Source organism: Acinonyx jubatus, chromosome C1, assembly GCF_027475565.1.
Source record: "Acinonyx jubatus isolate Ajub_Pintada_27869175 chromosome C1, VMU_Ajub_asm_v1.0, whole genome shotgun sequence".
NCBI lineage: Eukaryota > Metazoa > Chordata > Mammalia > Carnivora > Felidae > Acinonyx > Acinonyx jubatus.
In genome coordinates, this window is record NC_069381.1 from 82384843 (window position 1) to 82410841 (window position 25999).

General features: G+C 37.6%; 1 long non-coding RNA gene across 1 annotated transcript in view; it reads left to right on the plus strand.

Annotated features, from left to right (window-relative positions):
- Positions 1 to 25999, plus strand: part of LOC128311948 (uncharacterized) — an 89381-nt gene that overhangs the window by 43626 nt on the left and 19756 nt on the right. Inside the window, exon 2 of the long non-coding RNA XR_008290697.1 lies at positions 17687 to 17779. This is a non-coding gene — a long non-coding RNA (uncharacterized LOC128311948). The remainder of the gene's footprint in view (positions 1 to 17686; positions 17780 to 25999) is intronic.

Here is a 25999-nt window from a genome sequence, read left to right on the forward strand (position 1 = left end):
CATATTAGGAATATCTTAGAACCAAGTCAACATTTAAATGGAACTACCAGACCTATTTGTGTAAACTCGATGTGGATACCCTAGAGAAGAGACACTGGCCTGGAAGTCAGGTAATGGCCCCAGTCCTGGTCTGCATGATCTCAAAGAAGTCTCTTAGCCTTTTGTTCGTTTCAGTGACCTCCTCTGGAAAATAGGGGAAATAATACCTCCCTTTGCATATGTGGGGATGTGATGAATATCCAGCAAGATAACCCATGTGTACTAGCAGTGAGGAACATATTTTAGCACTATAAACTGTGTGCTATTATTATTATCCAGTGATAAAACTGTTAAAATAAAGATCTAATTTGATGTATCTAAAAGAGCTAAACAATAAAATGTCTTTTATTGATGACAGCAAAATATACAAGTATAAATTGGCCTAACTACTAACTGTTCCCTACTGTTTCTCAGGGAACATTCCCTTTCACCCTTCTTCTCCCCAACAAAAATTAAGCTGTAGAAATCTGTTATTGTGACATTTAACCATCAGACACTTGCTTTACCATTTCACTATTTTCCTTTTTATTGTCCCTGGTGGTAAATTCACTAGAAATGGAAGTACTGGTAACATGCAGGTTGGACCTTTGGATATCCAGCAGCAATAATTGCCTAACTGCTTGAATGTCAGTGGTTGGTGTTCAAAAGGACTCCACTAACTGAGATTTACAAGCTGCCCCCTTTGATATTCCATTAAGAATATTGTACAGGGAAAGTGTGCTTTGAAAAATTGTTAGGAAAAACTGTGGGTTAGGTTTCTAGAGCTCTACCACATACAGCTCTAGGCTCAACAAGAAACCTAGGTGCAGAAAAGTGGATGGGAGCTCTGATAATGAAGATCAGTGTTCAGAATGTAGTTCCTCCACTTACTTATTGAAATGACTTTAATTTTAAGCAATTTGTTGAATTATTGAGAGTCTCCCGTTTCCTCATCTGTATAAAAAACATGCTGGTGCATTCATTTATTTAACCACTGTGCAGTGAACACTTGCTATATGACAGATATGTGCTGGGTTCTGAGGAGTCAGTCATGATCAAGACAGGCCCTTGTGGAGTCTGCATATAGTGGGGAAGACAGAGAGTGAAGAGATAAAGAAGATAATAAGCCCCTCCTCACAAAATTTATTGAGGAATCAAAGTGGAAGGGCTATAAGACTATTATGTCATTATGAGATTAAAATAATAAAATGGAAATAAACAGAAAAGAGAGTTGAAGGCATATGTTTAGATACCTGATAACAATGATAGCTACTAGTGCATTCAACAACAATAATAGCTGTCATTATTGAACGATTACTATGTGCTGCATACCCTGAAAGTAATTTACATATATTACAGACATTTTATCCACTTTACACACCCATGAGGCAATTATCATTGTCTCTTTTTACAGAGGAGAAAATGGAAGCTCCAAGAGGTTAAGTGACTTTCTCAAGTCCTGCAGCTAGTGAGTGATGGAGTTAGAAATCTGATCCCAGTTTTTTTAATCCTGAACATTCATGCTATTAACTGATATGCTATACCACCATAACAACAAAAAATCTAAATTTTATGGAAATATTAACCTAAATATCTGTTCTGCTCCATACCACACACATAAAGAAGCTTCTACAATTCGGGAATTGTGACCCATGAAGACATTCATACTGCACTTTAAGTGTCTGACCCTCTTTTGAGGTTTCCAACTTCCACAGAACAAAGTTCCTAACTAATATATTTGCTTGACAAATAAAATAAAGGAAATGTGTTGTTCTACCTGGAAATCTTTAAATTATCTCTTCAGACTTTCAGCACACAATTTACAAGTGACAGGCAACATATTTCATTATCTTTATGTTTGAAATAACTTTCAAAGAGAGTGGAGAGGGGTGTTTGACATTATTGTAATCAATTCTGTCAGAAATATTATTGGATTTACTTGATTTTGTGAACACAATCGTTTTTCATTGTTATTCTGCATTTTCTCAGATGTTTTACAGGAGGCTAACATAAATAGTAAAATATGCTTCAGTAAGACATCTGTTGAAAAAATAATGAGGAGGTGCTTTTCTGAGCAGAGGCACTGTGTAAGCTGTGATGATCTCTTTTTATAGTAAAAAGGCAAATTTCTAAGTGTCCTCTGGCTAACACAGACTCCACTCTTCTCAGTCCAAAAGGCAACATGCCCTCCCACAGCCTGAACAGCAGCTGGATTTGCCTGAGTTCAAGAGGAAAACATAGCCTAGAGAGGCACTAAAAAGATTTCACCTGTGCAGCCTGTAAGGCGGCCCAAGCCTTGACAAGTTTATGAATCAGTCTGTTGGCACTGATCCAAAAAGACATGCCCAAATTAAGTGCTTTATGGGGCTGAAAACCTTTGTGTGAAGGTTCACTTTCCTGCTTGGTTACCATTTATGTAGTAGGCCTTTCACATAGAGTTAAGGTTGAGGAAGGCATAGGACGAAGCATTCATGTGGCTGGCGGCCCTGGATGACTTGTGTCTAACAGTCTTTTAGAATACCATGAGGAAAACTCCACCTGTGTCTCCTTTCACGTAGATAAGGCAAAACTGCTCTGATCCCTGGGCACAATTTAAGACTGGAGTAGGAATATGCTTTTTAGGTAAAAACCCTGAAATTTAAAAATTATCATTGGGTGTCCTTAGTTGACCCTTACCTGCTTATAACTCTTGTTGTTATTTATTGTGGTCTTGTTTAGTGTCCTGAAGAAGAGATTCATTGGTCTTATATGTAGAGTCTGAGAGATATCTGGCAGAGGCCTTTGACCTAAATCAAAGAAGGCATTAATATCCTTATTTTAAATATGAAGGATCCAGATATCTGGGAACCTAATGAAATTACCTAATGATTCCTGGCTATTAGAGTCTAGATACCTTAACTGCAGTACCCAAATCCTCCATTTGGAGATGAGAGCCTTGATTCTGGTTTTTCTAACTGTTCTGCCCCATGAGCTCATTTCTAAGTCCTTTGGCTTGCAGTACTATGGGTGATTTGTGTGTGTGTCTGATGTGATAGTGTATTTGTATAAAATAGGAAATACCCTCAAATGTCTTTAGGGGATATCTTAAATGACATTTTTTCTTTGCTTAAACATATAAAAGAAGGGTGATTTATTTATTTCTACCCCTCATCTATTTTTTTTAGGTATTAAAGTAATAATTTTGACATTTTCAAGCATATTTTTTGAGATTATGAGAGTAGGGCACCAAAAAAATAGGGCAATATCTTTCGTATTTTTGTATTTCAAGGGCCTAGCGAAGCAACAATACAAGATCACTAAATGTTTAAAAGTTTGCATCTTTGAATTCTTCTGAAGAAGAGCAGTTTGATTCTTTTCAGATATACCTCGCTCCCCAAATTTAGCCCATTTAAACTAAAATTACCTGGGAAAGTTTCTGAAAAGATCTATTTTGGTGAATAGCTGAACATCCTTTAGAGTTACCATATCAGGTATCAGGATGTAAATTAAATTAGTACTTCCAAACCACTTGAAAAGCATTTCTTCTATTACGTGTACTCTAAGACTAGCCACAAAATCCTTAACTACAGAATTTCATACCGTCCCACAGTTAGGAATGTTGTGAGAACAGAGCAGTCAGATCCTGACCTCAACATGTTGGTAGGCTGACTGAGGAAGGTAAGATTTTAGTTACTTGAACTGCCTTGGAGAATGTGCTAGTAATAAGGAGTAGTGTCTGGGACCAAATAAGGCTTCAGGTAATAAACTTTAATATAAAAGTAACCCAACAGTGTAGGAAAGAATAATGAGAAGGTAGGGTCGGGAAGTCTTCCTAGAAGAGGTGGCATTTGAGCTAGACCTTTAAAGATTTGGATTAACAAGGACAGGGAAGGTTAGATAATGCACAGAGAGCTAGGAGAAAGGAATCAAATGTGCACAATCATGAGGCCTTCTAGGCAATAACAAGACCAGTTGGAGGACCAGTGTGATTAAAAGATAATTTGCTCACCAAAGATAATCCAGCCTTGGTTTTGCTGCCTGATCTTTCACAAATTTGCATACAAATTGATGAAGTTAGAATGTATGTGGTCTGTAGCTTGTTGTAAATTTCCATCTCTGTGTTTATCAGGCATCTTTCTCTCATGAACTCCCTTAGAAATCAAGGGAAATAATACGCTGTGCAGAGGAAAGAGAATCTGGTCCCTGTGCATCCCTGCTGTGGTGCAGCATGGTCTGATGACCAAGGGCACAGGATCCTATTTCTAGGATTAGTCAGAAAGGATTGAGCACATGTCTGTAGACTTTTGCCTCAATATTATATTTTAGATGGTTCAGTCGGAGCTGTTACATTTGGCAGCATTCCTTGTTAGCATTTGATAAACAATTATTGCCAAATGTTAGCAAGGAAACCTGCCAAATGTTACAGCTCAGATTTAACTGCTGAAAAAATGCAGTTCAAAAAAGCCTTTTGCTACAGAGCCATCGCCTGGTGTGCCAGTTCTGAAGCTGCAGGGGACCCCAGTTGGGACAAATTGTGATTCTAAAGGTATAGGGCCTTTTGCCAGCAGTTCTGGGTTCCCCTCTGAAGTTATGAATTAGTTGACACCTGTTGGTTTTCAAAGCAATAAGTTTGGGGAAACTTATTTCTGGTGAACATGTTGCTCCAGGGCTTCTAGTGACACTTGATATTTGACACATCCTCTTTTATGACACTTTATGCCAATAGGTAGAGTGGCAGGTCATCATATCAGACAGTCTCTTCTTGCTTATATGTTGGCGGATTGTCCACTTTTTTCAGGCTTCAGTGTTCTTTAATAGCTACTGTGGGATTATTCCTATGTTCCATTTCCCATAGGAAACATTTCCCCATCTTTCCTTTCTTATTTTCCATTCTTGGTTTAGTAAAAAGAAAAAAAATACCATATTAAAATTATCTACCCACACCTTCCCCCCTTTTGAGTAGTTCTACTATCTCAGTAAATCCAAAGAACATTGCCAACATGGTGCACCTGAGTTTTTACTTGTTGGCTGCAATGTCAGAGGAGTTCTAGATACCTGGTTAGGAATGAGAGAACATGGATGGCTGGGTCACAGCATAGTTAGGCATCTTTACAGCCCATTCAACAGCTCTCACAGTGGGACTGGTTAAGATTAACTTCCAATTTGAGAGTCTTTATCTTTATTTAACAGACCTTTGTTCTTGTTCTTGTTCTTGTTCTTGTTCTTGTTCTTGTTCTTGTTCTTGTTCTTGTTCTTGTTCTTGTCCTTGCCCTCTACCGTTTTGCCAGAGGCTTGTGTTAGGATAGGTGATTTTATTTAGTAACTAAATGATTGGATAACCCAAATGTGGGAACATATTCAAGACGCATAAAGGTAAAAATGTTAAAATTGGGAGTAAAAGACTGAAAAATTTACTTAATAGGAATTGATAGAAAAATTTGCCTTTGTGTTCAAAAACACATGGTGCAAATACAGTCACAGTTGTATTTTCTCTCCAGGATCTAATCCTCTTCCAGTGTTGAGATAGTTTGCCTCCAACCAGAAGCTCAAAATGCCAAATACTTGCATTCTTGGGGCAGTGTTCCCAAGCAGCTCAAAAGTTGGCATATGACCTTGTTTTGGCCAATCAGATGTGCTAGTCCAAGACTTTGCATCTGATGTTAGCGACTCAGGAAGAAAGATAGTGAACAGTACATCCTGTAGGAGGCAGTGGTATCTGGGGCAAAGAACATCAGTGGTTTTAGTAGGTCCATTCAGTTCAGTGGCAGTGACAGAATATGCTTCTTGTAATGTGTAATCATATTAATTACCATGCTGAATTGATCTCCTAATTATTTATTGAATCTTTTCAGCCTCCCCATCACTAGGGCCATTTTTCAGCTTATACCTTTATAATCTCCTTCCCAAACTAATACAAAGGCCTCTTAGTTGTCACCTTATAGCCTCAGATATATTCTTTATGTAACCTATAACTTATTCAGTGATCCATATAAAATGAGGAAAAAAAAAATCACCAGAATTTCTCAGTCCAGAGGAAAGAGATGATACAGTAAGGAGGTGTTAGTTAGTGTTATGAGATCCAAAATGAGATGGGAGGAGATTAAGAGGATTATCTAGAGTAAAAGCGTTGGTCAAAATGCAAAGGCAAAGATGAAGATTCATGTAAATAATTTTGAAAGTTGAGGAAAGAAAATGACGATTACCAAATGCCCTCAAATTTGCCCATGAAGCACAAGGCGAGATCATCTGCTAAGCAGATGTTGAATTTTCTCTTGAAGAGATGGAAGGTTTAGAATAGCTACTGAGGGAAATATTGGCTGGCCAAAGAAAATTAATTACCATCATGAAGGCTCAGCTAAGACTGACAACCACAAAAAAATGTTGTAGCATCAACTGATACAGTTGTGAAAAGAAAACTTTTTTTTTGTCTTTTTGACAACAAAGATACAGGAGTATAAAAGTAAAATTTGGGATTAATTTAGGTTTGAGAATTTATAACATGGGTTTGGTTGAAAAATCATTTTTCCAAAAAATTAAAGATGGGGATGGGTAAGAATTCTAGTTCTGAAAATGAGGAATGGGTTGGGTAAGAAAAGAAGCAAGCCAGAATATACTAGACTAAAATTGAAGAAGAGGGTAAAGGAACTTTCTTTGAAATGGAAGACCCAGTTATGGTCAGGCATTAATATATGGATTCTATTCCTTCCAAGTTGAAGTGATGATGGAAGATGACAAAAATGAATGGAGTAGGTTATTCAAATGGAATGAAAGTAAAAGCTCTTGAGTGGAAGTCTGTATTTTGTTCTGAGCCCTAAAAAAATGAGAGAAGAGTGATAGGTTTCCCTGGCTACTGTTACTGACCCATCACTTTAAGAAAGAGAGCCATATGCACAGTGGTTTTTCACTGAAAAGCTGGCTGCTTAAGAACACAAATAAGTTGGCAGCAAAACTAATTCAGAGAAATAGTTGAAACCTTGTAATTAGTAGTAACCTTAAAGTTCATATAACCTGAATTCTTACCCAGTTAATTCAAATTATAATTTTCCTTGAAGCTTCAATATTGCAAGTGGCAGAGAGCTCACTTCCCTTATAAGTTAGTCCTTTCTATTGTGGAGTGAGTCCAATCATCAGTAATTTCTTCCTTGAATTGTGTAGACATATAAGCAAAAGGTTTGCATATTCATACTTTCAAAAGACCTCTCTTAAGTTGTGTGGAGACATTTGTGTCCCTTACACTTTTTTTCCCGTTTCCTTCATTTGACCCCCATAAAATATGGTTCTAGGCTTTTTGATATCCAAATTGTGAGGGTTTAGGGATTGAGTTATAGACCAGACATGACTCTTCATCTGTCTTCTCATCTGGGGGTGCCTTTGTTTGCTTTACCCTAGACCCTAGACCCTCTGTCAGCTCTGTGTCTTCTGAATGCCATTCACTCTGCCTGGAATGACCACCTTTTCATCCTTCTCTGGACGAAATCTATTCCTCACTCAACACCTAGCCCAAATATTTACCATTCTTGCTCCTCAAGGCAGCTTTGGCTACACTTCCTTTATGCCACCAGCACTTCTTTTATATTCTAGCACTTTTATTATAGCACTGACATTTATCTTCCTCACTAGAGAGACTTCTAAAGGTCAGTGATCTTATTCATCTTTGTATTCCCACTCCCTAGTATAATTCTTCCTGTAGAGTCCATTTTTTAAATGCATCTTTCCTTCTTTCCCTTCCCTTCCCTTCCTTTCCTTTTCCTTTTCTTCCTTCCTTCCTTTTTTTTTTTTTTAAGTGTGATGCCCCAGATTAGACACCATACTTCAGCTGCACAGTAAGGTGGCATGTTACTTGGTCTGAGCACTGTCTACTGAGGTGCTTATTTGTTTGTTTGCTTGTTTGTGTGGCAGCTCCAGTTTATTCATATTGGGCTCATACACAACTGCATTCTGTGTTCTTTTTCACCAGACTTGCTATTAAGCCAGATTTCTCCATTCTCAGTTCTCAGCAACAAAAACTGACTCCAGCTAATTTAGTCACAAAATAAAAGTAGTTGTTGAGAGGTGTTGTGTCGCTCACAGATGCAACTGGAAATCTGGAATTTAGAAAATAGACGGGAACAGGCAGAGGCCAGGCAGCTAGAAGCACAGCCAAATCCCTGGGGAACATCGACATTTAAATGGCAGATGGAAGAAAGGAGCCCAGGAAGGAAAACTGAGAAGGCGCCATCAGAGGGGCGTGAGGAGAACCACAGCAGTGTTAAAGCCACAGACACCGAAGGGGAAGAGAATTCTAAGAGGAAGATGCTGAACAGTGGCAGATGCAACAGAGATTTAATAAGACGACGGTTGTAAAATGACCATTGGGTTTTGAAATTAAGCAGTCTTTGGTGAACTTGGTAAGAGTGTTTTCAGTCAAGTGGTGATGATAGAAGGTAAGTTTCATTGAGGAGCTAATAAGAGAGTTGTCAGGGTAAGCAAAACTTTTGAGTATTTTGGGAGAAAATCGGTGAAGAAAGGAATATGTGACACCAAGAGAGAGCTTTTATTAGATGAGAATCTTGAGCATTTTAATAAGCTGTGGGGAAATGCTGGGAAAGAGGCTGGAGAAGAGAAGAGAGAAGGGATAATTGGTTTAAATGTATTTGTGAGGAGGCAGGAGGGGTTTGGAGCAGAAGCCAGAACTGTAGTCATGACAGTGGGAGGGACACCTCATCCTCTAAGGTGGGAGGAAGGCAGATAAGGGTGTGTGAATCTAGCAAAGAGTTTCTTTGTGTGGGGTTGAAAAGTTGATGGGCTCTATTTTTTTCTGTGAAGTAGAAGGGAAAGTGGTCTACTGAAAATTGAGTAGAACTGTTGAGTTCTTTTTCTCAGTTTTTGTTGTTGGCTCTTCTTCCATTATCCGTGTTCTTTATCTGTGGTATTTGCCAGAGTTCACACTTCCCCTAAATGACCTTAACCTAGTGCTATTTGCACTTGTCTCCATTATAGCACATACTGCATTGTACTGTGTTCGTTTACAGAGGCATCCACCTTCACCTACAGACAGTGAACTTAAAGAAAATACCCTTGTCTTATTCCCATCAGTGGTCTACCGATAGTCCTTAATCAGTGTTTGCTGAGTGAACAAAGGGTTTTTAAAATTTCATCTCTACTCTGGTTTACATTAAAGGGTTTTGTAATTGACATTTAGAGCACGAGGCAAAGGAGAGGGGAAAAATCAAGTGCACGGTATTATACCTCGCTCTGGACTTTTCCCATGATCATACTCAATGTTAAGTCCTTTTAGCTCTTGGGATTTCATCAGCAGGGCTTCATGCTCTGGTGTGGACATCTGGTACTGCATATGCTGATGTGTCTATCCAGTAATATGGGTAATTGTAGGATGGATGGAATATATTGTGAAAAGACCTGCAGCTTAATTCTTCTTCCTGTGGTCAGCATCTAGGCCCGTGTGATTCTGCCCAGAGAAGTGAGGCAAGAGGCCCAGCACCCCCACACCTCCTCAGCTTGGTAGAGGAGAGCCCAATTCTCTAAATGACCACTGTATTCCTATGAGTCATCAAAGCAGAGAGGGTAGAATACTGCTCCCGCTTTTGCTTAAGTGGAGGTGATGACCCCTAGCTCCCTGCTCTATCATTTCTACTCTCATTTATCAGAGGAATGTGTGGTTGGCAGACCTGTGTGGGCTGTCCACAGTGACTCAGCGGTTCTGGGATAGAACTGGACATAATTTATGGGCACGTAGACCTGGAGAGCAGAGATGCTTGCTTGGCTGTGTGGCCGTGTCAGGCAATTAGCACACCCTGTGGGGATGGAAAGGGACCATAGGACAGAATGTTTTCTGTATCCTTAGTGTACTTATTTTAGGTCCTCACAAAAAGGAATTGCACATCTGTTTAGAAAGGAGTGGAAGAATGCTGGGAGTAGCAGATGACTCTCTCCACCTCTTCGTGATCTCTGATACATGGGTTTTGTATTTCCTTTCCTGCTTTGTCTTCTACCGTAATTTGGAAAGCCATGGGAGGGCATCTCTAAAGGCAGGATCACTATTCAGTAGGTATGCTCCAGGATTTCTCAGTGTGTGTACAGTGCCTGGGTGCTATAAATTAAAAATATCAGTCTGGGACCAAAAGAATCTGTAGGAAGTGATGCCTCACCTTACTCTCCTTAAAATATTAATAATGGTTATCATTTGAAGAGTCACTCTTATTTGTCAGGCACTGTGCTTGGCATTTTATACACATGTGGTGTTAGTAATAACTCTGAGAGATCGGTGTTATTATCCATATGTAGCCAATTCATGCTGAACCTCACCTGTTTCAATGAAGTGCCTAAAGTCACAATGTTAGTAAGTAACAGTGATTCAAATCAGGTTTGTCGATTCTAAAGTTATTCCTTTTTCACTTACTGAGCACCGTGAATAGCTTTGGAGAGGAAAAGTAGCACTAATAGGCAGAGATCCTGAAGATTAGGTAGGTGGATGAAAAGGAGCTGTTATTTCTGTAATTATCCCTCCCAACCTTTCCAATGGTGAATCTTGGAGCAGGGTGGAAAGGAAAGGGGAATTGCAGGCTGATGTGCGTATCAATTTCTCAGGATCTCATTGAGCAGGCTGGAGAGCGGGAAGCCTCTCACTCCCCGCTTATTCTCCACTCCAGTTTGGGGGATGCCTAAAACTTTGAACGAGGATATTTCTAAAGTTTCTAAGCGTTTAAAATTGTTCTACCAAAAATTTAGAGTCCTACAACAGGAGTATACAACAGGAGTAAGAGAGGCAGTGAAAACTGAAGTGGGAAAGGAACGAAAGGCATTTCACCTCCGCCAGTTTTTTTTTTCCTTTATGCAATTGTCCATTAACTGCCAAGTATCTTCCAAATGTAACAGCTGTGTTCTTCTTGAATGTATGCAGAGAAATTTAGGAAGCCGATTCTGTTTAAACTGAATAAGTTGCTTACAAAAGTGCTGATATGGTGAAGGGTCTGGGGTTTTATGTAAGTTAATATGCTTGTTAGAAGTCCAGGCTGCTGAGGATCAGGAGATCTGGTTTTTATTCCAAAACTACATGCACTGTGGCTGTCATTGCTGCCACTCCCATTAATTAGGGAGTCAGGCATATGCCTAAGGCACTGGGGCAATAAAGCCATAGTAGGAACCAGACTGCCAGGGTCCAGTTTCCCCATGGACCTCTCACTAGTTATGGGATCTTGGGCAACTTCCTAGAACTCACTGTGCTTGTCTTAGTCATCTGAACAATATTCATAAAATAATATTTTGAGTGAGCTGATATATACAATGTATGTAGAACAGTGTTTGGCAGTAAGTGGCTCTATATAAAGATTATTATTTTTAATATGCAAAATGGAATGGTACTCTGTAAAAATGTACTTTGTTTAGCCACCATAAAACAGACTCTCTTCTCCCTAACACCTGAGAAGGTTGTAGAAGGAGAATCTCTTGATGAGAGGAAGTTGTGTGGACCATGGATCTAATATTTTACTCTGTGACTCACTTTCCCTTAAGGGTTTCTTCTTGATTGAATATGAAAATCATCCCACTAGCCTCAGGGAATACTACTTCCTTGCTAATACTATTCCAAAACCAGTGAGTGAGGGTGGGTGAGGGTGCTGTTACCTTATGGCTCAAGACGAGATGCAGCTGCCACCACAACTGTATCTTACAAGAGGCTACTGGCAAAAAGAAGTAAGCAAGCACATTTATCCATTTCTGTGCTACCCAATGCGGTAGCAACTAGCTACATGTGGCTACTGAGCATTTGAAATGTGGCTAGTCTAGAATAAAGATGTGATGTAATTCCAAAGACATAGTATACAAAAATAATATAAAATATCTCATTAATAACTGTTACATTGGTTACTTTAGAAATGATACTATTCTGGATTTGGAACTAAATAAAATGTATTATTGAAATTAATCTTTCTTTTTATGTGATGCTACTAAAAATTTACAATTATATATGTGGCTCACATTTATGACTTACATATATTTCTGTTGGACAGTACTGATATAGATAACCTGGTTTGGAAAAATATAGCTTGCTATTCCAAGTTTTCTGGCATCTTTCTTTTTCTGTGACGTCTTTGCTTCTTTTCTTCTAAGCTTGTCATCCCCTTGTGTGTTATGACCAGCAGAAAACCCACTGCCCACGCTCATGCTGCTTGACAGCTAGCTGCCTAAAGGTCAAGACCAAGAGAATGTTAGAATCTACTCTGTCCATAAGAGATGAACGCCAAAAACAAACTCAGCACTAAGGTTATACTTTTTTCATTGTCCAAAAGATTGCATCCTTATTCGGAATCCTCACTAAAATTTCCACATTGTAATACAGCAGAAATGATTCTGATTTTTGTGGGGGAAAAAAGATTCTAAAAGGCACTCCTATGATAATCATTTCTCCATTTGTACAATGAAATGAATTGCATGCTTTAGTATGTCAGAGATACACAAGTTGCTTTATACAACTTATCCTATATGATATTAATAAAACATTGTGAAGGAGATAATGTTTAGATAGGAGGAAACTTAGATTTGGAATTACTCAATGATATTCCTAAAACCATATAACTAGTGTTTATTGAAGTTGGTTTAAATTAAGGTGTATGTATCTTAAAGCTCATTCTGTGTTTGGATGAAACATTGTGTACTTCTTCTTAGTTATTAATCTTGCTGAAAAATTTAGAAATTTCAGCACAGACCTTGGGCTTCATCACCTGAATTTTGCTTCTCTACTCCAAATCTTCTTTCCCATTTTTCAGGCCAGAAGACCCATCTTTTTCTCTCAAACACCTCTAGAAAGATGCCATGAGGGAGTGTTTTTCTTTTTTTCAGTTTTGTGAAACCAGGGGATAGCTTCTCCAAAGAACCAAGAATTCTGGGAAGTTGGAACAAAGTAAAATATAATATCAGAATGATAGGAATTTTTCTTCTATTCAAGTGGGAGGGGGATGCTTACAAAGTAGGGATGTGAAAGTGCTCAGCAGGGGGGAAAAAAAAGAAAGAAAGTGCTGAGCAGCTTTGTCCTGGTGCAAATCCTTAGTTTGGAAAAGTGGAAGAAATGCTATCCCTATGCACATGGTTGTGTGCCGGAGTTTCAGAGCCGGTCTGACTTAGAAAACCAGACTGATGTTTACAGACATTGGAATCCTGGTTAGGCTACAGGACCATTGCAAACAGTGGGTTCTTCTGGAAAATGGTGTTAATAATAGTGCCTGTGCATAGAGTTGTAGGATTAAGCCAGATGAGGCATATACAGCATTCAACCCAGTGCGGGATATAGTATGTATTCAATAAATGTTAGCTGTCATTTCCATCACTTTCCATATATAAACACAGACTGTGACCACACTAAAAGGATGCCTTGCTGTTACTGCTCAGTCCTTGCTAATGTATCTTACGATTTATTTTTCAAAGCAGTAAAACTGTCTCTGATGTTCATGGGAAAAGTATTCAAGTGTCTGTGGCCCTCAGAAGGGAGCAAGGACACACCGTGCCAAGCCCTTCTGCCTGTGCATCATAGCAAGCATGCAGAGACCCAGCACACTCCTGGGTGTTCTGTCTAAGCAGCACAGAAAATTGTAAGTTGCTGCAGCCATTTAGATTGCTAACTTGGGGAAGCAAGTTAGCAAGTCTTCTCTTGTTTGGGCAGAGTACATTTTCCCCCCTTTTTCTTCCTGGCATTCCTGATTCTTTGATGGACAGAAATGGGAAGGGATTTGGAGCTCCAAAGGGATGTGTGGTAATTCTTTTTACAAGGCTATGATTGATGATTTCATTGCACATTTTCACTTTAGTTGTGTTCATTTAGTATACCTGGCTGATATAAATACATATTGTGGTATATAATGTATCCCCAATGTATATAAAATCAAAGCTATTATTCCATTCTGGATTCTGGTACTAATAAAAAAGCTATTCAAGCTCTGCTTAGGTAGTTTACAGCATTGCTGAAATGCCTTGATGGAATTACAGCATTATCCATATACAGTTGGGGGCATATGATTCCTTTTATGTAATATAATACCCTATAATATAATGAGTATCATTAATAAAGTGACAAAATAAAACTTGAATTACCACTTCAGGATGTGCTTTATTCAACCAGTAGTACACTTTCTCGTCCTTTGTAGTTTCTCTCTTTTGAATTCATGGCTTACTGCCTTCAAACTGTGATATTAACACACCAACCAGGCATACCCTATTGTGTCATAAAGCCGTGGTACGAGATGTCAAAGGGGAAAAAAACAAACATTATTTTAAAACAGAAACTGGGGAATGTTACTGTGATGCCTTAAGAGACGCGATGGCTGTTGTGAATAAGCAAATTTATTTAGTAACTAAAAGCAATCTTCCTTTTTTTTTTATTTTTGGGAAGGCAAGTGTTCTTTACTCAGGAGACACTTTTGTATGAATCCTATATGTCAAAAATGGAGCTAAATGATATAGTCATAAGTTAGTATTAGCCAAATTTAGATAATAAAAGACTGCACAGATTTCTCTGAGAATGCTGAACAATGTGGTAGGCATTTAAAAAATAATAACAACTCTTTGGTTCTCTTTCTTTGGTTCCACTTGATACTACTAGTTGTTTAGTCCAGGGTGATCCTTGTAAAGACAGCATCTGAGTTTTTCTCTGGATAGCTCATTCATTCCCAAAGCATAAAGGATTTAGACATCTGATTATGGTGTCAAGGATATCTGTTACACAGGGAGATTTTCCTGCAGGTACAGTTAAGCTGAGCACAGATTTCCACAAAGCACAGTGACATATTCAGAAGATGCTCAGAATCTTAGAAATCGTTTTCTAATTCTAGATAGCAGGAAGCCTGTATGTTCCTACGAGGTAGGTGTTGAAAAGATTTGAGATTCCTTGATATCCAACAGCAGGAAGAATTACATAAGTAACAATATAAGAATCACTAGATTTAAGAAGAGGTTCCCTGCAGAAGGACCGGAAATGAATCACAAATCTGGAAAGTTATAGAAGGCTGCCATCCCAGTGTCCAGAACTGGATTTTCCTGACCTTTCTGGTTGATAACATCAAATGTGAAAATGTGGCCTCAATCTTCCCCATTACCTCTGGCCTTCTTTGAAATCCCAGTATGGAATTGTTTGCAAGAGCTATATGAGTAAGCATGGCTCAGAGCAAAAATATGAATGAGATAACTGAAGGGTGTGAAGAAACAAGTGAATTATCACAATTTATTTGAGAAACTAAGATTAACATTAGGTCAAGAATTAGTGACAGTTTTTTCTTCCCAAACTTCCCAGCATTAATTTTGCATGACTAGAGAGATTTTTATCTATAACATTGTCAGACTTAACTGTGGATTTTCAAGAAATATGCAAAATGTGATAATGGAGACAAGCTATAAGCCATGATTCATTTCATCTTTGGGACTGTGATACTCATTTATTGAAAAAAGATGTGGTGTGAATTTTGTGGTATCAATATCAGTCATGGAACTGGAAATCCAAGAAGTAGAAATATTCAAGTGCTTAAATCCATATGATAATATTATTCCAATATGTGCATACCAAAGTAATCAGTAAACTTCTAGAGGAAACGAAAGAGGATATTGACAATTGGAAGTTGGTCTGTAGAGTGGCTGACTGGTGTCTTCATGGAGCTAACAATATTCTCTCACCTAAATTCCTTTGTGCTCCCATATCTTTAAACTGACTGACTTGGATTGCCATGCAGGTGTAGAGTACACCTTTTGCCTGAATTACATCAACTGGCCCAAGTGAGAAATCAAACCTACATATTTGTTCTCACTAACACTATATGCCAGCTATCCCCAAATAAATCTTGTGTTTACTGCTGTGTAATTCACATGCTAGCAGGTTTGGGAGGTCTCAGCACGAAATTACATTTTTTATTGTTACACTAGTGCATACTATGAGCGTTTACTCAGTATTTCTCCCTTTAAAAATATTCATATAATTAGGAGCACCTGGTGGCCTAGTCCGTTAAGCATCTAACTCTTGATTTCTGCTCAGGTCATGATCTCAGGGTTTGCGGGTCCACGCCTCTTGTTAGGCTGCGAGCAGTCTTGGGTGGGTCCTGCTTGGGATTCTTTTTCTCTTCCTCTCTCTCTGCCCCTCCCCTGCTCTCTCTCTCTCTCTCTCTCTCTCTCTCTCAAAATAAATAAACTTTAAAACGAATTTTAAAAAATCATATAATTAAAGTTATGAGACTCTGTCATTGAGCAGAGTCCCAGGAGTTTCAGAATACATAACAGATGATATGTAAATTACACAGTGCAAATCTCTCTTACGTTGAGTTCAAGTTCTGACTCTGATATATTTTAGCAGTTGACCAATCTTGGCTCATTCATAGAGCCTCGCTTGTACTCAGTTTTCTCATCAACAAAATGGTTTCAAAGCTGTACTGCTAGCACACTGGATGGCTATTATCGTCAAATAGAAAAATTAGGGATAATTCTGTAAGACAAAGGAATATTTATACAAGACAAGGAGAATCAGACAGAAGCTATCACTATCATCCCAACTGAGCAAAAAAGGAAGAAGATGATGTGTCCTGTTTAGGAAACATGAACTTTTTCTCCTTCTCTAGCCTCTCACTCATCTTTGGCTTGAAGAAAACTCATAGGATATGAAATAGTTCATCAGTTCTCATGTACAGAATAGGAATGTGTAAAGATGACACCAAGTTGCCATAGTTTACCTGTGGCATGTGGTCTGCCTGAATAAAAAGACCCCACATTTACTTAAATCAAGCTATTCCTGACTTAACTCCCTGAGACTTCAGGCTGAGACCAAACTCAGAAATATTAGAAACTATCCCTGTGCTTCTGAAAAAATGATGTTTCCTTAGGCTAGAGAACAACCATTAGATTAAGGTTTTCCTGTAGAAAAGGGAGATTCCACAGTGAGTTATAACTGAAGCTGGTCCTAAAACTGGCTCATCCTCTCACAGATGTCCTGGAATTCTCAAACTGATGTGGAGCTAGAGAGTGCTTTCGGAGACATTGTCGGTTTGGAGGATAGTCTACAGCTCCAGCTTGTTGTAATTTATGGTAGACTGGGTAATGCTAAAGAGGTTAAACCAGAGTGGGGTAGGAGAATTAGGATAGGCTCCCACACTTAGTGCTATACCCCAAAGCCTGCAGTAAATCCTCAACCTCCTAAGCCCCTCTTTTTTTTTAACTGCAGTAAATGGGCTGCCAAATGTCCAAGTAGTTAATTAATAAAAAGCACATGTATTGATCTTTTATTCCACAATGAAGAGAGTCATGTGTTTAAAAAAAAAATTCAGCAGGAATGAACACGCACCCAGTATTATTAAGACTAAAATAGTTTATCTTGTTAAGTTAACCAAAAGAAGCCTTTATTATAACAATATTCATATAGCATAGAATTATGAGAAAGTAACATTTTTTTCTGTTTAGAAAGCTTATGTCCAGTGACTTTATTTTTCCTGACACATCCATATATGCAGAGATAAGGGACATATAGTGACTGAAAGGACAATCCTACTATGATTGAAGCTGTTTAGAGGATTATTTGTATCTGGTATTGTATTTGTTACTTAAATATATAAAGTATTGTTTTTAAAATATAAAAATGCATAGCTACTAGCCTGTATTTCGTTGCTGAATTTTGGACAAGATTTGTGGATGTTGCATGAGATTACTGAAATCTCTTATTTCTTGCAAGGTTCAAGCTCTGTCATGAATGTAGTCTTCACCACCACCACCAAGACCAGCTGGCAGACCGAAGTAGTTTCCCATGTGCTCATGAAAGAATGGGGTAGGTTTTTCTAAATCTGGTCTGTATTATGTAGTTTAAACAAATTGATTTTAATATTTGTTATTTTGCAATTAAGTCTTCAATGCCATTTGTTCTGAAATGCTCCTTTGCAAACACCTTGTAAAGTGAATATAAAGGAATTATTTAATTATTTCAATTAGGAATTCCATTTGTGGACAGCAGAGGTCTCAATTAAAAATTATATACATGTATGTATACACACACACACACACACACATATATTGGTGCTACCATTACATTCTTCTGGAAATGCAGCCAATCTCTCTTTCTTTAGGCTAGCATGTAAAATATTATGGAGCTTGAAGTAAGATAGTATACAAATATCCAAATGATTAAAAATCTTGCTTTTCAGAATGTCTTTGAAGTTAACTTACATTTGATGGTTGGTCTTGTCTCTCCTGGGGCCATTGAGATGCCATCTATGGCAATACTAATGGGCTGCAAACTGCTAAGTATTTGTTCAGCCTGGAGAACCACGTTGACAGGGGCAGGGGTGGGGTCAGAGAGAAAAGGTGCCCCAGCAGCAGCAGCTGTAGCAACTGGGTGACTCTTCCACTGTCCATGGTCCTGTAGCATCTGCCTGCTTTAGGGCAGTTTTTTTTTTTTTTTTTCTCCTGAGCTTGAGACCCTGGTGACACCTGTAGTAACCACAGTTTGGAAGATATACTAACCTACTCTAAAGAATAACTCTAATAATACTGAGAATCCAAAAAAAATAGTACCTTTTGGGTTAGACATCCATAAGAGGTGACTCAAGGGCATGTCATTAATCCTATGCTAAAGGAATCTGGCAAAATTCACATCTCTACAATGTATAATGAAATATTATCACCTTAGTCATACTGTATGACCTTTGTGCGCTTCAGCTTTCCTATCTTTAAATGAGAAGTTTGGCTTTGATAATATTAATGGTACCTTCAAATTCCAGGTTTCCATACTTTGTAGTCTAGGCAGGTGAGTTACCATGAATACCATTCACTGTTTCAACTATGACACCACTCTTTGTACTACTGTGTAGTTCCCATGGGTATTATGTATCTAAAGTTAGAAATAATAACTGCTTTTTGTTCTCCTGTATAGTGAACCAAGCAAGAAACAGAACTTCATTTGTTCATAGGACAAGATGTCAAACTCTCATAAACCTCTGTGTATGTGTAATATTCACACTCACATCTGTGTGTGTGTGTAAAAGAGAGAGACACAGAGACAAAGAGAACAGAGATTTTTCAGTGATATGGGGAAGAAATTTATTGGTTTTTGGGGAAAATAAGCAAGGAATGATACAAGAAGGGAACAGCTGAATACGAGGAACTGTTTTTATGGTGTTTCATAATGTACCGTGCCTAAGTCCATAGATTCCATGCTAGATTTTCTCTCTAAACAGTTATGAATATAAGAGTTTCACTTAGTCTGTGGAATGAGTAATTACCAATGATATTTTGGAGCTCCAGTGGCAGAATCTACATTGTACTTTCTGCCTTTATGCTTGTGTTTAACATTATTGTTATATTAAGTATCAGTAATGCAGGCATTTATAATCCCTTTTAAAAATTCTGAAATTTCTTATGCCACTTGAAAGAAACTATTTTTTTGTTAGAGAGTATTAAGAAACTAAGTCAATTTTTGCTTTGTAAGTCTGTTGTTATGGTAATATAAATGTACTTGTAACATAAGGACAGATCCAGAAAATTAAAGAATGGGAGAAAATTGTGATGTTCTGTAATGGGAGGTTAGATTTTATGAAAAAATTAAGCCAGTGAAGTGCAAAGAGTTTTGTAAATTCATGACTACAGAGTCCGCCATGGTTGACTGGCTCTACAGGATCAGCTTCACAGTGGGCATCTGCATTTTATGGGCACCCTGGACATGCAAGTAGGATGAGACTACTGTGGGCACCCTTGCAGTTCTGCCAACTCTTTTCAGGTCATATATGCTGTTATTCACACTTGCATAATGAATTTAATGCTTCTAGAAGAGATGTAAGTTAGGTGTTTGTGTTTCTCTTTTTTCCAACGCTGTTTATCATTTCTTTGCGTCTATGTGCCATTGAAACTCCATGTGTCTCTTCCTCCTCCATTCCTGTGAGAGCCCATCTCCTTTGGAACCCATGTCTCTATCAGAAGAGGTATAATAATTTAGGAAATAAGTTAAGGCATCTGTGGGGCACACAAGCAAAAATGTGTATGTTTTCTCTAAGGGGTCAATCATGGGGAAAAAAATCAGCACAAATGCTGGTCTTGATATTTTATGTCAATATTTCCTTAGAACTTTCTCCACAGAGTTCCAGTTACTGGGTAAAATAGTTTATTGTTGTTGGTGGTGGTGGTATGATAATATGTGATATGATGGAATGCCTAACAGCTCAAAAGTGAGTAACCATTTATTAAAGGCCTGTTAAGTGCATAGAGTCATGGTAAATCTCAGCATGTGGTGGGAAGTACTCTTGGTAGTAAAAATAGAGACAGAGACCCATGGCTACTAAAGAAACTTGAACTGTCGGTGCTTGAAAGAGTTAGGCTTTCCAGAGGAGGTAACCTTGGAACTATACTACAAAGAAAGAAAAAGACTGTACCACTTTGGAAGTGTTTGCTTTTTGTAATGTGGATATGTATGTGTAGTGCTTGGCACAATGTAGGCAATCAGTAGTTCACTGTTGACTGAATGAGTGAGTGAATAAACAAACACATAGGTGAGGTTTATGCATGCTAGTTTTCTGTGTTAATTATTTTCAATAACTGAACAAAAAGATTTTTTATGACTTTTTCTTTTCTTTTTCTCCCCCCCCATCCCTCCCTACCAAGCTTTCAAAGCTAGAAATTCTTTGTGTGATGTGATCATATTTGAAATTTCAAGAGAGTATTTTACTAGTACAAATAACATATTGGGGTGGATATTTTCTCCTCTCTTGGACCATGTAATGCACTATTGAGAGCACTGTAAAAACAAACAAAAAACAAAATGAGACAAAACTCAAAAAAGCAACAGTACCTAGTACATGAAATCTATGCATGCATTTACAGCCTCAGCTTTGGGGTTTCTTTAGACTTTAGCATGTCTGTCATATTCTCTATCTCACTGTTGCACAGTGAATGGTTGGAAATTTAAAACCTAGTCTTAAATATGCACATGTAAAATATACAAATTATGTGCTCATTCATTTCCGAAATGGAAAACTACATTTTACTGATTTTTTTAAAAATGTTTCTCCTCCTGCTTATGCTTCTCAGTCCCAAGTAAATCCCACATTTTGCCAAGACACTGAGACATAATTCTGGTTCCATCCTTGGGATCCATGGATTTCTCCCAGAATTGTAGTAACTATGTTCCTTTGTAAGGAGTCAAGATATATAGATCTTTTGTTAACTCCATTCTGTTGTAATTTTAGCAGAATTCATTGCATATGCAGGTGGGATATATTACCATTTAGATGTTTTTTTTTTGTTTGTTTGTTTTTTATTTGTTTCGTGATGATAATAGAACCATAGGCAGAGGTGTGAATCAGGCCATTATAGGTCTTTCCCTTCTTGTAAGCTGTTATAGTACCTTATCTTATGACCTCATACACATCTAGTATGATTTTTAAGGAGTTTCCTTTCTCTAAAAAAATATTCTTTTAGTAAAGTACTTTTGAAAAATGAGAAGTCTTCAAAATTAAAAAAAAGAATTTATAATGATGGATTTCAGGTAGCACAACTGACTCATGGCGAGTATGTGAAGTAAGCTGAAATTAATCATGGGGAAAACTATAGGGAAGGAAATCTTCAGATTAATTAAAGAGAAACTGACTAAACGAGAGCACAGAAATGATGTCCTGATTGTTGGTAAACAGAGAGAATGGATGAAACCAGCAAAAGAGAGGAAAAAAAGGTTGTTGTAAGCATAGGAAAAAAATTCAGTTAACTGAGGTGGACAGTGGTTAGTACAACTACCTAAAGAGTCTTCAATTTGACAAGTATATATGAAAAATATTGTGGAATATAAGGCCAGTTTTGGATCCTGTCATCATATCTTTCAACTATATGTCTTTGTGCACATATATATTTATATACACACCATATGTATTTATGTATATGAACTAAATGGTTAAACTGTAAAACTTTTAATTATCTGCCACCAGGGTTTATGAGCCATGAAACTACGCAAGTAATATCAGAGTCTCTACTTTTTTCCCATGTAAAAATCATTTTTTTAGTTTAGACTCTTATCAGGAACAGAACACATGAGAGAATCAGATGATACATGTGTCTAAACATAGTGGCATAGTGGCCAGGAGCCAGAGGCAGAGAGTATTCAGGTTGGAGAGCTTCAGGGCCAGAAAAACAGAATAAGACATTTGAGGATTAGTAAATTAAATATAAAATAATTACAGAATCTAGAATACAGTGGGAGAGTCAAACTCCCAAATAAGTGTGGTTGAAGAAAGAAGGATGTTTATCCTGGCAAAGATAAGCATCCATAGAGGCCATGATTACATACCTAAAGGATCATGAAGTGGAAAACAAATTATGTTAATTTTGCAATGTTTTTAACAAAGGTATGGAATTTAGTGAAGAAGCTGGAGGGTTCTGGGATTTTCATTCCCAACACATAAAACTTGGTCATTACCTAATAGCATAGAACTAAAATTAATGAGAAGAAGCAAATAGGTAAGAGACTTCTGCTCATTAAAGCAGGAACCTTCCAAAAGTTCCTGCTTCCCAAAGATGGCATATGCTGCTTCCAGACCTTAAGAGCCCCTCATCAGGAGAAAGATTCAGGGTTAGGTTGAATAGTCATGGTTGGAAGATGTTGTAATGTAATGTAAGCCTTTGATTTTGAGTAGACCATGGTTACTTAACATTCTGATTTTTCATCTACAGAATGGGAATGTACTAGCACTAACCAAGGTCATGGTTTTAGTGAGAAGTGGATCTGGGATTTGAATCAAGGCCATCTTACATCTGAGCAGAACTCTTAACAACTATATAAATTATTAGAAAGATGTCTCAGGAAAGTCCTGGGTTAAAAGATTTAGCTATTACTATTACTATTATTATTATATACTTAAATAATATTTAGAATGTAGTGAGAGCATTCATGTTTACTGACAAAGAGTGAAGGGGCTAGACTTAAGCTTTCAGACCTTGGCTCTGTCATTTACTAACTGTAGGACTGTAACTTAGTGCCTCAGTATCTTCATCTGTAGAATGGGGATAATAATAGTACTGAAGGTGGTTGTAGGTGAAATTATAATGTAAAGTCCTCAGAACAATATCTGGCACATAATAAGTACTCAATAAACGTCACTGCATTATGATTACTAGCTACGTACAAAAGATCATTTTTAGCCAAGGCAGGGTAGAAGCAAAGTATCAGAGATGCATGTGACACAGAAAGGTCCTCAGAGGTGCTTGCAATTTCATGAGGAAGATTAACATGTGCACAAATAATGTAGGTAATTTATCTATGTAGTTCTGTGTTTGAAGGTTATTCTCAGAGTAGATATTGAGTACATGCTACATATGAGAATGCCCATGTTAAGTTTCCAAATTGAAACACTGGTGTGAAGATGAGGAAATGCTGTATGTACGAGACCACCTGTGTCTTAGGGAGCATGAGGAGAGGAGAGCAGGCCAGATGGAAAGAGTGTCTCTGAAATCTGCTCCATCAACATGATTGATGGTCATACCTTCTGGATATAAGACATTTTATTTTTGTCTTTGCTATAGGTTCTCATTTGTGAGCACACACACTCCTCCCTGCAAAAAACCAATTCAGTAATACCAATAGTATCTTACCACACATTTTCGTATAAAGAAGTTGCAAATAAAGAAGTTTCACAAGATACCTCAAAGACTGAGAGGTGATCAATTTGTTAAACAATTAATATCCAATATTCAGCAAAAGATGCATAACTTCACTAGTGGGAAATGTTAGATATAAATAGTCAGTAGACTGTTGCCAGAAAAATGCTCCTTGGCATGTGAAATAATCAAGTAAAATTCTTGAAAGATGAATTACTTTCTTGATTTGCATAACTTGGATTCAATACATTTACACAATATTTGCATTGGAAACATATCTCAAGCCAACCAATGGAAAGAATACATGATTTTACCAACATGCTTATACATTAATAACATTACTTGGCAATCTGATGTTTCAAGACCCAGGGTGAATTACTTATTAAAAACCCATATACAGTTATCTGTCTTTATCTTTCTTTCTGTATGAGCCATAATGGCTCTGATTGTTTTCAAAATTATATTTGGACAGGATATGACTGTTACATGAGACCTCTCAAACCAATATCATTTCCCTCACTCATAAAATACATTATACTGCTGTGTGCATTGAGCCAAATCATTAATGAAGGAAACATAACCTAACCTTTATGCCACTGATTTGACCAGCAGTTACACTGTAGCAAGCTAACATCTTGGAAATTGTTTAAAAAGTGAACCTAACATGATTATGAATATTTATGGTAGATTCACTTATTTCTTGAAAATTCATCCTGCCATCTGAACCATTTCATTATTCTTAACTGTTTTCTAAGAGGCTTAACTTTGAGATAGAAAAACAGTATCTGAGTCTTATGTTATTTGTGAAATCAAATAACTGTATTCCTGGAGTATATCCCTTCTCTGTATTTATTTAAACATGCAATAGCTATAATAACTAGTTAAAATCTGTGAAATGTGCAAATTAGGAAGTACATTAACACAGTCCTCACCCTTTTCAGCTTTTAAAAAATATTTGACTTTCTATTACTATCGTAAAGGGCTGCTGAAGTTTCAATTTAGCAGCTGTAACCCATACTTACTAGCAAACTGCTTTATCTTTAGTATTTTCATTTTCTGGACAAGGTAAATCTAGACATTTGAATTTATCAATGACTAAAACTTTTGCATCGGCACATAGTGAAGGAGTTCATATTTGAGATTAAAAAGAGTAAATGACCCTGAATTACAGATTAACTATAAATAGTTTTATTTAATTACCATTTTTACCCAAAACAGTCTTACAAAAATAGAATGTAATGGAATTCTGCCTAACAGGTATGAATGAGTGAATGTAATTTATCTTGTAGGGAGTGTCTCTGGCTCAGAAAAAGCAACTATGAATGAATGTAATCTAGAGGTTGCAAACAAGGAGGATGGAGCTTCACACAGGGCCACTGACTGTGATGCGGGGCAGCATCCAGTAGGCAAGCAGCAGCCCTGAGATGTGACCTGCAGATATACTTATTTGGGCTTACCTAGTCTTTTTGTCTTTTTTTTTTTTTTAATGCACCCTGAAAGGGCTGGAGTGCATGAACTCAATCTCAGGTTCAGTAGAATGTCTTCCTCTTCTTATTGTTTCCACTCATTTATGACACCTGTCTGGTTGCCATCTGGCTTGTCTGTCCCTTATTTAAATAGTGATCAGAGAACAAAGGAATCTGCCTTGAAGAAAACTGGTCTCAAAGCATTCTAAGATATATGATTGTTGATCCTCTATTCTGAAAACAAGGGCATCTGTGCGACAGATGCTTTGATGGTGAGAAAATTACCCTCCTTTACTAAGGTATATTTCCTAGAAATATCTACAACCCTGTTCTAGAAAATTCACTATTTCAGGTATCTAATGTAATCCTGAGTGATTTAAGCCTTCGTGTTTGTCATTTTGCCTGTTATCACTTTATCCTACATATGTCATCCCTTGTAATTGAGATTGCTTTAAAGTATACAAATGTGTGGTTAGTAACACAATAGTCATTTGTAGAGTCCTTACCAGTGTTTCCAAATTGGAACCTGATTTTCAGAGCCCACTCACAAAACACTGAAGCATCCATCATGCAAAATTATGGAATTTAGACTCTATTGAAGGTGATTCACTCATGGGCAAATAACACATGAGTGCAGTCCTTTCTTCTGTTGGATAAATTTCTGCAATTCTAAAGCTAGGATTCATTAGGAGTAAAGAAACAGACCTGCACTAAACAGTGATTCAGTCATAAGGGATGTCTGTCTAATGGTTCCAGCTGTGACCCTTATCTTCAGAACAGACACAAGCATCACTATCCCTTAACTATTTTTGGAAGGAAGCTGCTTCCTCCTGGCTAGGAAGAAAAAAAAAAAAAGGAAGAAGAGGTAGACTGATATCTCTTTTGCCATCTCCTCCAGTGTTCTTTTTTGTTAAAGAATACTTTGCGTTCTTTTAAGCAGGATGGCCTGA